Source organism: Plectropomus leopardus, chromosome 4 (assembly GCF_026936395.1).
Source record: "Plectropomus leopardus strain MGB_pleo_1.0 chromosome 4, ASM2693639v1, whole genome shotgun sequence".
NCBI lineage: Eukaryota > Metazoa > Chordata > Actinopteri > Perciformes > Serranidae > Plectropomus > Plectropomus leopardus.
In genome coordinates this window covers 31630106-31640093 of record NC_142179.1, presented here as the reverse complement: position 1 = coordinate 31640093, position 9988 = coordinate 31630106, and the positions used below count along the sequence as shown (strand labels likewise).

At 40.9% G+C, this 9988-nt stretch overlaps 1 protein-coding gene and 1 pseudogene across 8 annotated transcripts in view; both read right to left on the bottom strand.

Moving 5' to 3' along the window:
• Positions 1-209: 209 nt before the first annotated feature.
• On the bottom strand, positions 210-3562 carry LOC121944101 (uncharacterized; annotated as a pseudogene).
• Positions 3563-6420: 2858 nt separating this feature from the next.
• arvcfb (ARVCF delta catenin family member b) overlaps positions 6421-9988 on the bottom strand; it is a 253471-nt gene continuing 249903 nt past the window's right edge. For all 8 annotated transcript variants that reach the window (XM_088077113.1, XM_088077114.1, XM_088077115.1 and 5 more), the window contains one exon: positions 6421-9441. The gene's annotated coding sequence lies outside the window, so the exon portion shown is untranslated. The remainder of the gene's footprint in view (positions 9442-9988) is intronic.

Below are 9988 nucleotides of genomic sequence, written 5' to 3'. Positions count from 1 at the left end.
CACAGCAGCCCCACGCAGATCGGGTTTCTGCCTGAACATGTCCAGATTATTTGGCTCGAGGGACGTTCGCAGATCAGACCAGAATTGTTTATGTATTACTTGATTTTAACGGGTTGACTTATGGTTCTCTGGTTCCTTCTACACCAAAAACCTTACTAAAACTTAATAATAATAATTAATAATTTCTTAATAATTTCTGACTTTTTTTGTCAGGTTGACTCTGGGTGATCCAGCTTTTTCTCCCATGTAGAAGTATGGCTGTAGCTGTGCGGTGTCTTCATTAGTGCCGCAGGATCAGCATGTCTCTGCTGGGGGCGCAGTCTATAAAGGTGGGTGGTTGTGCCCTGGGAGCTCTCTTGCCTCGAAGCTTCTGGGTGCGCCGCTCCCACCAGTAGCTTCACCTGATCGCCTCGCGGCCGGATCGCTCGGCTCGCCGATCCCGGGTATGTGCAGTGCTGCATGGTTCTGTGTGCTTTTCATAAAGTTTCGCGGTCATCATCAACATTGGCTCTTGTCTCTCATGCAGTGCCTGGGCTCGGGTTTTCCTCTCCCTTGACGGCGTTAATCGCCGGGCGGCGACTGTCTCTCCCCGGCACCTCATCTCGCGTGCTGCAGCGTGGGAGAGTGATCCACGGTCTGCCACGTTTGTAAATTATGTCGCTGTGGCGCAGAGTGCTTCTCTTCCTCACTTTTTGATGTTCATTCAACTCCTGACGGTATGTAGACATCGTGATACCAAGTTACCGGCATAGTTAATTTATGAAATAAAAAAAAAATAAAATATGTCTTTCAATGGCAGGGTACACGTGTGTGCGATCCCTTCCACCAGCTCTGGCTCCGCCTCCCTCGCACGCCGTGTCGGCTGGCTGCTGTTTTGTGTGGCGATTGTTTATCTCCATTCATCCAACTCTACGTCTCCAACTGTGCTGCTGCTGGCACTCATTAAAGTGAATGCTGTCCCTGTCCTGGGCTGCGCATATTTTAACCCTTCCTTAAGCATGGACTGAAGTTTATTAGTAATAGTTTCTTTTTCTTTACTATTGTGTTGCATGTGCACTGGGGTTTAGTTATTTTTGATAGTTGTTGCTTTATTTTTTTGCTTTATGTTTGGGTTGTTTTGCATGTTTGTTTTGGTTTACTTATTTTAGATTATCTTTCTTTGGTTGCCTTGCATGTTTATTTGGGTTTATTAGTTTTGACGATTTCAAGATTATTTCTGATTATCTTTATTTGTTTTGGGTTGTTTGACAGTTTTCTTTTGCTTGCATGTATTGGGTTTTGTTAATTTATGTGTGGTTCATTAATTTAACCCTGCTGTAAAACTAATTTAGTTATTTGCCTTTCTTTTTGTGTATTTTGTGGGGTTTGGGTTAGGAGTGAGTGCGTGCGTGGTGTGTGTGTATAACGATTTTATTGAACTGTGTTAAGTAAAATAATATATTGTTAAATAAAATTAACTTAATTTTTACGCTGGACCCGGTCTCAAGCTTTCATCAGTGAACGAACTTGTGTGCTTTAACCACTGTGGAAAGGGTTAGTACAATTCTCCAGGAGAAATGCCTGGGGTGGCGTTGTCGGTAAGTGATAATTAATTTGTTAAATGCTAATTCCTCCAATAGCGGTTTGGGTGTGGTTGGCCTGATCAAAATTCTTTTTAAGAAAATTATTAAACTTTCTCCATTATTCAACCTAACACCACCACCCCCCTATGTTGCCACACTCACAACAAAATCTTTCAATAACTTAGTTTCTGAATCTTTTTATATCTTATTTTCTGACTTTTTTTTATCAGGTTGACCCTGGGTGATCCAGTTTCTTCCCCACCAAAACCTCTTTATAACTTAATTTCTGATTGTGTTTATCAGGTTTTCTCCGGGCGCTCCGGTTTCCTCCTGAACTTTGTTAATTCCTTAAAAAAAAAAAAAAAACACACTCTAAATCAGGAATACTTAGTTTTTCCTGCGCAGGGGCCACTTGTGCAAAATGACATGATGCCAAAGGCCAGTTACAGCAGCAGCTGTGGGAAGGAACCAGACCTGCTTGTCCCGTTGCCACGGAGCCCACCAGCGTTTTATGCCTTAGTCGCCCCTCAGCTTTAGTGACAGCTTCTTGTGTCCGCCACTTCCTCCCGGTCTTCACGAGGATTCCTGCTTCTGCGATTTTGGTGTCTGTGGAGTCCCTGTACACCATCACTTCTCTGGAATGGCTGTGCAGGGCGATGCTGCTCAAGGACCGGGGGAGCCCCAGCCATCTCCTGAGAAACTGGCTGATGGACTTCTCAAGAGCCTCTACTATTGTTATTGGTACTTCGTAGACTAATTCTTGGTAGGACTCCATGCTGGTAGATCCAGGCTTTTAATTTTCCAGGGAGGCCAGATTTGTCAATCGCTGTGAGCCAGGTGGACAGTTTGCTCTTGGTTTGCTGTATGGCATCTGAGTCCTTCAGGGAGCTGTCAAAGATCTTGCCCAGGCCCTTGACCGGTTTCTCGGTCACTGATGGAATCGTGGTCTCTCCTAGGGCAAAGCAGAACCGGCGCTGTTGAATTGGGTCCCTGGTTCTGGTGGAGCCACCAGTTCCATGCATGGTCCGAGCTCATGGTCCCTCAGGGTGTCACTGAAGGTGGCATGGAGATGATGGTCGATTTCCCTCTACAGGGCAAGCGAGGTGGCCGCATCACTTCTGGCCCAGTAGTTTCTTGGTAATGCCAAAATGATTGCCGATGAAAGCGTTGCGTTTCCAAGCCCTTTCCTTTCCCTTCCTTCGGTGCTATTCCGCCCTCCTCAATGAGTTGAGTCTCTTCCTCCTGATGTTTGTGAGTTCTGACAGGGTAGTCCTTTCCTCTTCCTTGGCTGTCTTGAACTGACGTCTCAGGGATTTTAGCTCTTGTCTCAGCTGACTAACCTTGGCTTCTAACCGGTTGAACTTCGCTGGCTTGCTTGCTTCTTGTCTATCTACGTCGCCAAACCACTCTGCTCCCATGTTCATTATGATGGTACACATGGTCTGGAGTTTCTGGTCGACACTGCCCTTAGAGATGGTTTCCAGGCACTTGCCAACATCCTCATCCAGCTTTAGCCACTCCTTGTTGTTAGTGGCAGGCCACTTCACCCTATGGTGTTCCGACTTCCTGCTTGATGGGGAGACTTGTGTTTCTTGGGGATTCTGGGTACTGTGGGGAGATTTAGGACCTGGTTCCTCCTCTGTCTCACCAGGTTCCGCAGTCAGCACAACAAAAACTGTTGCGCCAGCTGCCGTTCCTGAGCGTTGCTTCACTTGCTCCCTCCTGAGGCAGGCCATCCTTGCCTGGTATATCTTCAGGCCCTTCAGATTTTTGCAGACCTTGTCGCAGATACAGACTGCGCTCGTATTCCTTTGTCCATTCGCTTGGGTCGTTGCCAAGAGTTCCGTCCGATTGGGGATGCAATCCTTTCACTCCAAGGAGTTTGAGGGTTTGCAGAAGTGAATGGCCAGCGAAGCCTCTGCAACCGACCTTGACTGGCTCACAGCGGGCTTTCCAACCTTGGGCTCCTTGCTCTGCGTACTTGGCCCTCTTTCGCTCATGGGCCTCTTTAATCCGGTCTTCCCAGGGGACAGTCAGTTCCAGAATAACCACTTGTTTGGTGGACTCCAATGTTAGTACCACGAAAAAACAACTTGAATCGCAGAATAACACCCTCAGCAAGGAAATCCAGAAGCTTAATAAGAAAGCAGTCAGAGAAAGAGTTCTGGAGGTGTGATGAGGGCTAAAAAAAGACACATTGCAGAACATGAAGCCCTAAATCAGGAATACACAGCCTGCTCTGCCCAGGGCCCACTTGTTCAAAATGACATGACGCCAAAGGCTGGCTTGCAGCAACCCTGTGCAACCAGTCATGGCAGCCCCACGCCGATCGGGTTTCTGCCTGAGCATGTCCAGATTATTTGGCTCTAAGGACATTTGCAGATCGGCACAGATTGTGACTTGATTTCATGGGCTGATTTATGGTTCTCTGGTTTTCCCACACCTCTTTTTATAAGTGGACATCGATCACGTGTTAACCACTTTTGATTTCCGCACCTCTCTATACCTTAATTCCTGACTTTTTTTTTTTTTCTCAGGTTGACTCCAGATGATCCAGTTTCTCCAACACCAAAATCTTTCTTTAACTTAATTTCTGACTTCTTCTTTTCTCAGGTTGACTCTGGATGATCCAGTTTCTCCAACACCAAAGTCTTTCCATATAACCAAATTTCTGACTTTTTTTTATCAGGTTAACTCTGGATGATCCAGTTTTCCCCCACACCAAAATCTTTCTATAACTTTACCTCTTACTTTTTTTTTTTTTTTATCAGTTTGGCTCCAGATGATCCAGTTTCTCCCACAACAAAATCTCTCTATACTTTAATTCCTGACTTTTTTTTATCAGGTTGGCTCTGGATAACCCAGTTTCTCCAACAATGAAATCTTTCTTTAACTTAATTTCTGACTTTTTTTTATCAGGTTGACTCTGGATGATCCAGTTTTTCCCACACCAAAACCTTTCCATAACTGAATTTCTGACTGTGTTCATCAGCTTTTCTCCGGGTGTTGGGGTATTAGAGAGATAGTTAAATGTGTAAGCCTATTTGCATTTCTGTAATTGGAGTTTTACCATGTATTGTTTAGAAAAGTTTGTCTAAGGAGAAGTTAGACCACTTTTGATCCCAAATATAAGAGCTGTCGCTTATCTGTGAATGATTGACAAGAAAAATAATTGATTGGGATTGTATATTTGTTTTAAAATTTATAGTATTATATTTTTGCTCATACAAAGCACATGTAAGCATATAAAACTGTGATAAGAAACATTAATTATATTATTTTATGTAAAAAATAGTAATGATTTATGGTAATTTTTAGTATTTCCACCCTTGTTCATTAAAATTCCAGTTACAAAAGGGAAAACATTCTGTATTTAATGGAATGAAAATTCCATTGAGTCTTCCAAAAAGCAAAATAATTTGCAAATATTACAATTTTTACACATACAGCAGTGGAATCTGTGACCTATTAAAAATAAGAAAAGAAAGAGATGTCTTGTCAGCAGAACGAGATACCCTGATATTTAGGCTACATTCCAATTACAGTCAAATCAGATTTGTTTCTTAAATAAGATGTTTAACTGGTTCAGACCTCAAATATGTTTCAAACACAAATGTATTGTAATGGTGGCTTTCTAATGCACCTCTGAATTCACTCAAAAATATTTACCATTTTTATCTTTAATTAGGATACTTAATTATGTGGTTTTGTTTCCATCCATTACAGTGGACAAAGAATTTTAATCCAGAAACCACATAACATTATAAAGCAACAGCCAACAATGTAAGAAGACGCAAAAATGACTTTGACTTCACATGTTAGGAGTTGAGTAGCAACAGCTATATCTTTTGAACAATGTAGGTGTCAGTAGCTAAGTGATAACACTTGTGACACTGCTTTCCAATGTAGATAACATGATAAACAGAGACTAACGTTGGATTTCCACTGCTTGCATGTGCGTTGCATTACGGCTCCACTGCGGTTTTGCTCCGTGCTCCGTTATCCGTTGCAGTTGGAGTCCGGCACTGGTGCAGTACTGCTGGCAAAGCTGGAGTAGCGAGACCGAGAAGTTCTTGCAGTAATTACAGAATCATGCGCATTATATCGGTACAGAAGAAGTAAAAACTCCATTCACTCTGTGGATTAATTATAGCAATGTCGATGCACTCCCATAACTTCCAGTAGGTTGCTCCATGCCATTTCCTTTATATGGTTGTCCTTATTAAAGGATGTGTGGTGTCATAAATAATTTTGTGGTTTTCCACCTCCATAATTAACTTCTCTTCGCCCATGTTGCCTGTAATGACTTCTTTTTTTGATGTAGGTAATGAAATACAATCAGACATAAACATGGCGTGTTTTATTCTGAAAATGAACCGGATGTTTTAATGTTATATTGCTGTCTGATTTCCTGTCTCCTCTGTGTAAAATTCAGCTAAATGTATGCGGAGTGATCCGGCGTCTGGCAAAAATTGGAGGCTTGCGTATCTGATCTGCAAGCCTCCAGATCATTCAAGATCGCATTTATCATTCAGGTTTTATTTTACAGCATTTCAAGGCTGGATTATATAGAAAAAGTTAAATCCAAAAACTCAACAACAACATCACAGGCAACACTTTTCATACTTTTCATAAGGACTATTTCCATGGTTAAAAAAAAAGTAGAAGTTTCAGTGTTAGTGAGCATCACAAATAAAATCTCATTTCTTTAAAAAGAATTTGGCTGAATTGCTCCCTAAATATTTTTGGGTTGCAAAGAGCAATGTAGCGTGTAGGAGCTGCGATCATGACTTTAGACCTCGAGTCTCACTGTAAATGAATGACATCACATTAAAAAAGACATAGAGTCGAGCACAGCTTCTTTCCAGGCATGATTTATTGAAAACACACCAAATTTATACTCTACAAACCAGTATTTTTCCGTTATGTTTAACAAGCGTAATATTTGCCTCTGGGTATTAGTAAAATTAACATGATACATTCTGTCACTGTGGCATCGCTTCTGCTCGCTACGAAAGCATTAACAACTTTACTCCTCTAGGAAATCAAAACCGTTATTTGAATGACTATCTTTTTAAAAGTTTATAATACAATGTCATACAAGGCAGAAACCCACCAACAGTCTACACTACGTGGGGTTTGGGAGGGGGGTGCAGGATGAATGAATGAGTGAGTTGAGTGGAGGAAAAAGGGAGGGAGGGTGACACAGGGAAGAGACGGGGGAGAGGTGAACAGACAGAATGGAGAGATGACAGTTGAGAGGGAGGGATAAAGTTATATAAAACACACTTATCTTCATCTACCATGGAAAAGGTTAAGGCACATGATAGGTACAAACACATCTGCTACTGAGTAGTACAGTTACTGTATTTTGACGGTCTTGATTCAGTTTTATCTACACAGGTAGGTTCCTTTGATTGAATGTGTGTCCGTGTCCTGCGTTTATTTTACAGCACAGTTGCTTGGCTCTTTATTTTGTAAATGTACAACGTGCTGCACATCCACCAAACCAAAACCTCCCTTTGCTTTTTGAACGCATGTAAATACAACTCCAGATCCTTTGGTTGTGGTACTGCAAAAGTACAGTCAGGAATAGACAGTCATATGGGTCTTTGTTGCAAGGGTTTAGTATTGTCCAATGAAAGCACACACTTTTGAGGACACACGAAAGGGATGCTGGGTATTATTATAACTTTTCTTTTTTTAATCCTCTGAAATTAAAATTTATACAGTAAGTTTTTTTTGTAGTTTATTGATTTTTACCACAACATACATCTTTGTAAACACTGTGTAAAATATGCAAGCTTTATAAAGTCACATACGTCACAAAGAAAAATCAATGCAGGCACATGCCGTTCGCCTTGATGACGCATGAGTGATACCAACTCGGATTGGATTCTCTTTCTGTCTCGCTGACAGACGGAGGCTTGAGAGGAGACCGTACACGCAAGGGCTGGATTTTGTGTGCCGTCGCGCCAAGCAAGAGAAAAATGGCAATATGATTCTGTATCGCTCTGCTTTTGTCTTTTCCCCGCCCTTAAACATTGTAAAAATATATACTATATGACTGAAATTGATGTTTTGTTTTGTACAGTGTGATGCAACTCTTTTATTTTGCCTTCCAGATCCATTTGTCCACCTGCACACTCTTCTTGAATGAATTAGTTAATATCCAAATGACACCACAAAAAAACTGGCACTTGGAAAGAATAGAATATAAACATCTGTACAGTTTTTCTTCATGCTCACAACTGAATATTTCTCTTTTAAATTCACCGGTGAAGGAGAGTTGGCGGTAACTTGGTCTGAATGTATCAGGAAGAAAAACTAAGGAACTCTTATTAACTCTGTCGTCTCCTGCCTATCAAACCACCTCAGTCTGACCTCTGACCCCTCTAGAGTGTCTGGTTCGAAGATGCATCAGCTGCCAGACAACACGTAATTCATCGCCTTTAGAAAGAACACTGCAGATAAACTTTTTTTTTCTGTCACTTTTTGACAAATACAAAATATAAATAGGTGATCGTCGGTGTAACTCGACAATATCTGACACACATTTAAGTTACGTGGTTATTTCTTGTTTACAAACATGGTGAGCCTTTATCAAATGTGATGTGCTTTCCAAACAATGTGATATTAACATACAACTAAGAAGTTGGTAATTTTTTGTTTTGTTTTTTTTTCCTTCATTTTTCCATTTTTTTCTCCTTTTGACCCTAATATACATTTATATAAAACCCAACAAAAATAAAAAATGCTTTTAGATCGAGCCTTTCAACAAGAGAACAATCTTCTGCCTCTCTTTTTTTTTCTTCAAAAAACACAAATCATTTATAAACAAAATGCCTTAAATCCTCTTTAATACACATCATTGACAAAGAGCAACCAGCCGGGAAACTCACCAAACTGCGTCGCTACACAACCTGACTGGTTACACGCGTAACCACAGCTCCGTGAGTGAAGGTCAACATGTTGACCACGACGAAACAAGCCATTTGTTTCCGTTTCAGCTTTGCGATGCAGTGTGAACAGAAACTTACTCCATCTGATGAACACACCATGTCACTTTCCTCTCTCCAGACCACGACTTGCAGACTCCTCTTTTTATAAATGGACATCGATCACTTGTTTGCCACTTTTGATTTCAAAGCATCTCAGTGCACTTTTTTCTTAAATAAACACAGTGAACCAAATGGATTGTAAGTCTATGAGAGCAGACTGCTGGGTGTACATGTTTATCCACTATGCTACAACTCTTCACAGGCTCGGTTCCTCCCCTTTTCCGTTCTCGTGTCCATCCCACCAATCTAAAAACAAACATCTCATGACCTTCAAACACACCAGTCCGTAGCTGTTCACATCAAAATACCAAAGTTTGACAACAAACTGAAAGTGAAAATTCTCCAAAACCCACAAACTTGAGGGATAAACTTCTTCCAGATGTGAAAACTGAAATGAAAAAAAATTCATTTTGCACTTCCACAGGCTTTCTTCCAACACACATTCTTTCTCCATTTCCTTCACCTCTTTGTCCACCTTCATATGTCCATTCCTTCATCAGCACCGGCCTCTGTCCGCTTCTTGTCACTGGTAGAGCTCCACAAGAGTCAACACTGTAAAATTCACATGATGTCCAGTGGGAATGTAGATATGAGAAAGTAGTAGGAGTAGTCACTTTTTATTCTTTTTTTCCTTTTTTTTCTGAAAAGCATGAGAATGCTGGCTGCTGCTGGGTAGTTGCTGTTGTGATCATTATTATTTTTTTTAATCCTCTTTTCTGTACACAGTCCAACTCAGAAGATGAGCTCCATGTGAAATGGCAGTGATGATATGAGAGATCCTCCTCTAGCTTGAGTGTCGCGCTGTTGTTATTTTAAGCCTGCAGCGCAAGAGAGAGAAATATTAGAAGAGCCACTAATACAGTTTGAATTGAAGTTAATGGAGGGTTTCGGTCAGAAAAAGGTACATATAGACTGTAAAAAAATGACATCCATTGTGCAAAATAATAATTTAAATACCACACAGTCATAAGCTGGTATTATTCTATGTTTATTCTTACTGTCAACAGATGCTATTAGAAGAAGTAAAGAATGAATGAGTCTATCAGTACTTCCTTTTTAAGACTGCCATACTCTGTGGTGCTCAGTCCCAAGCAAATTCATTCATTCAACCAGTCAATATTTTTATATTAACACGATATGTATTGTTATAGGGATTGCTTGCAGTGACACCACCTAACTCTACCATTTCACTTTAATTCTATGGAATATTTTTGGACCTTTCAGCTTATTGTTTTGTCTATAAATTTACTGTTTAGGATCAGTCTTGCTGTTAATCATCTCTCATTGACCTCATTTCCAGCCTCAGTGGGCATCTAGTGGAGTACAGCTGTTTTAAAAGATGTGTTTACCCACTGCTATCTAGAG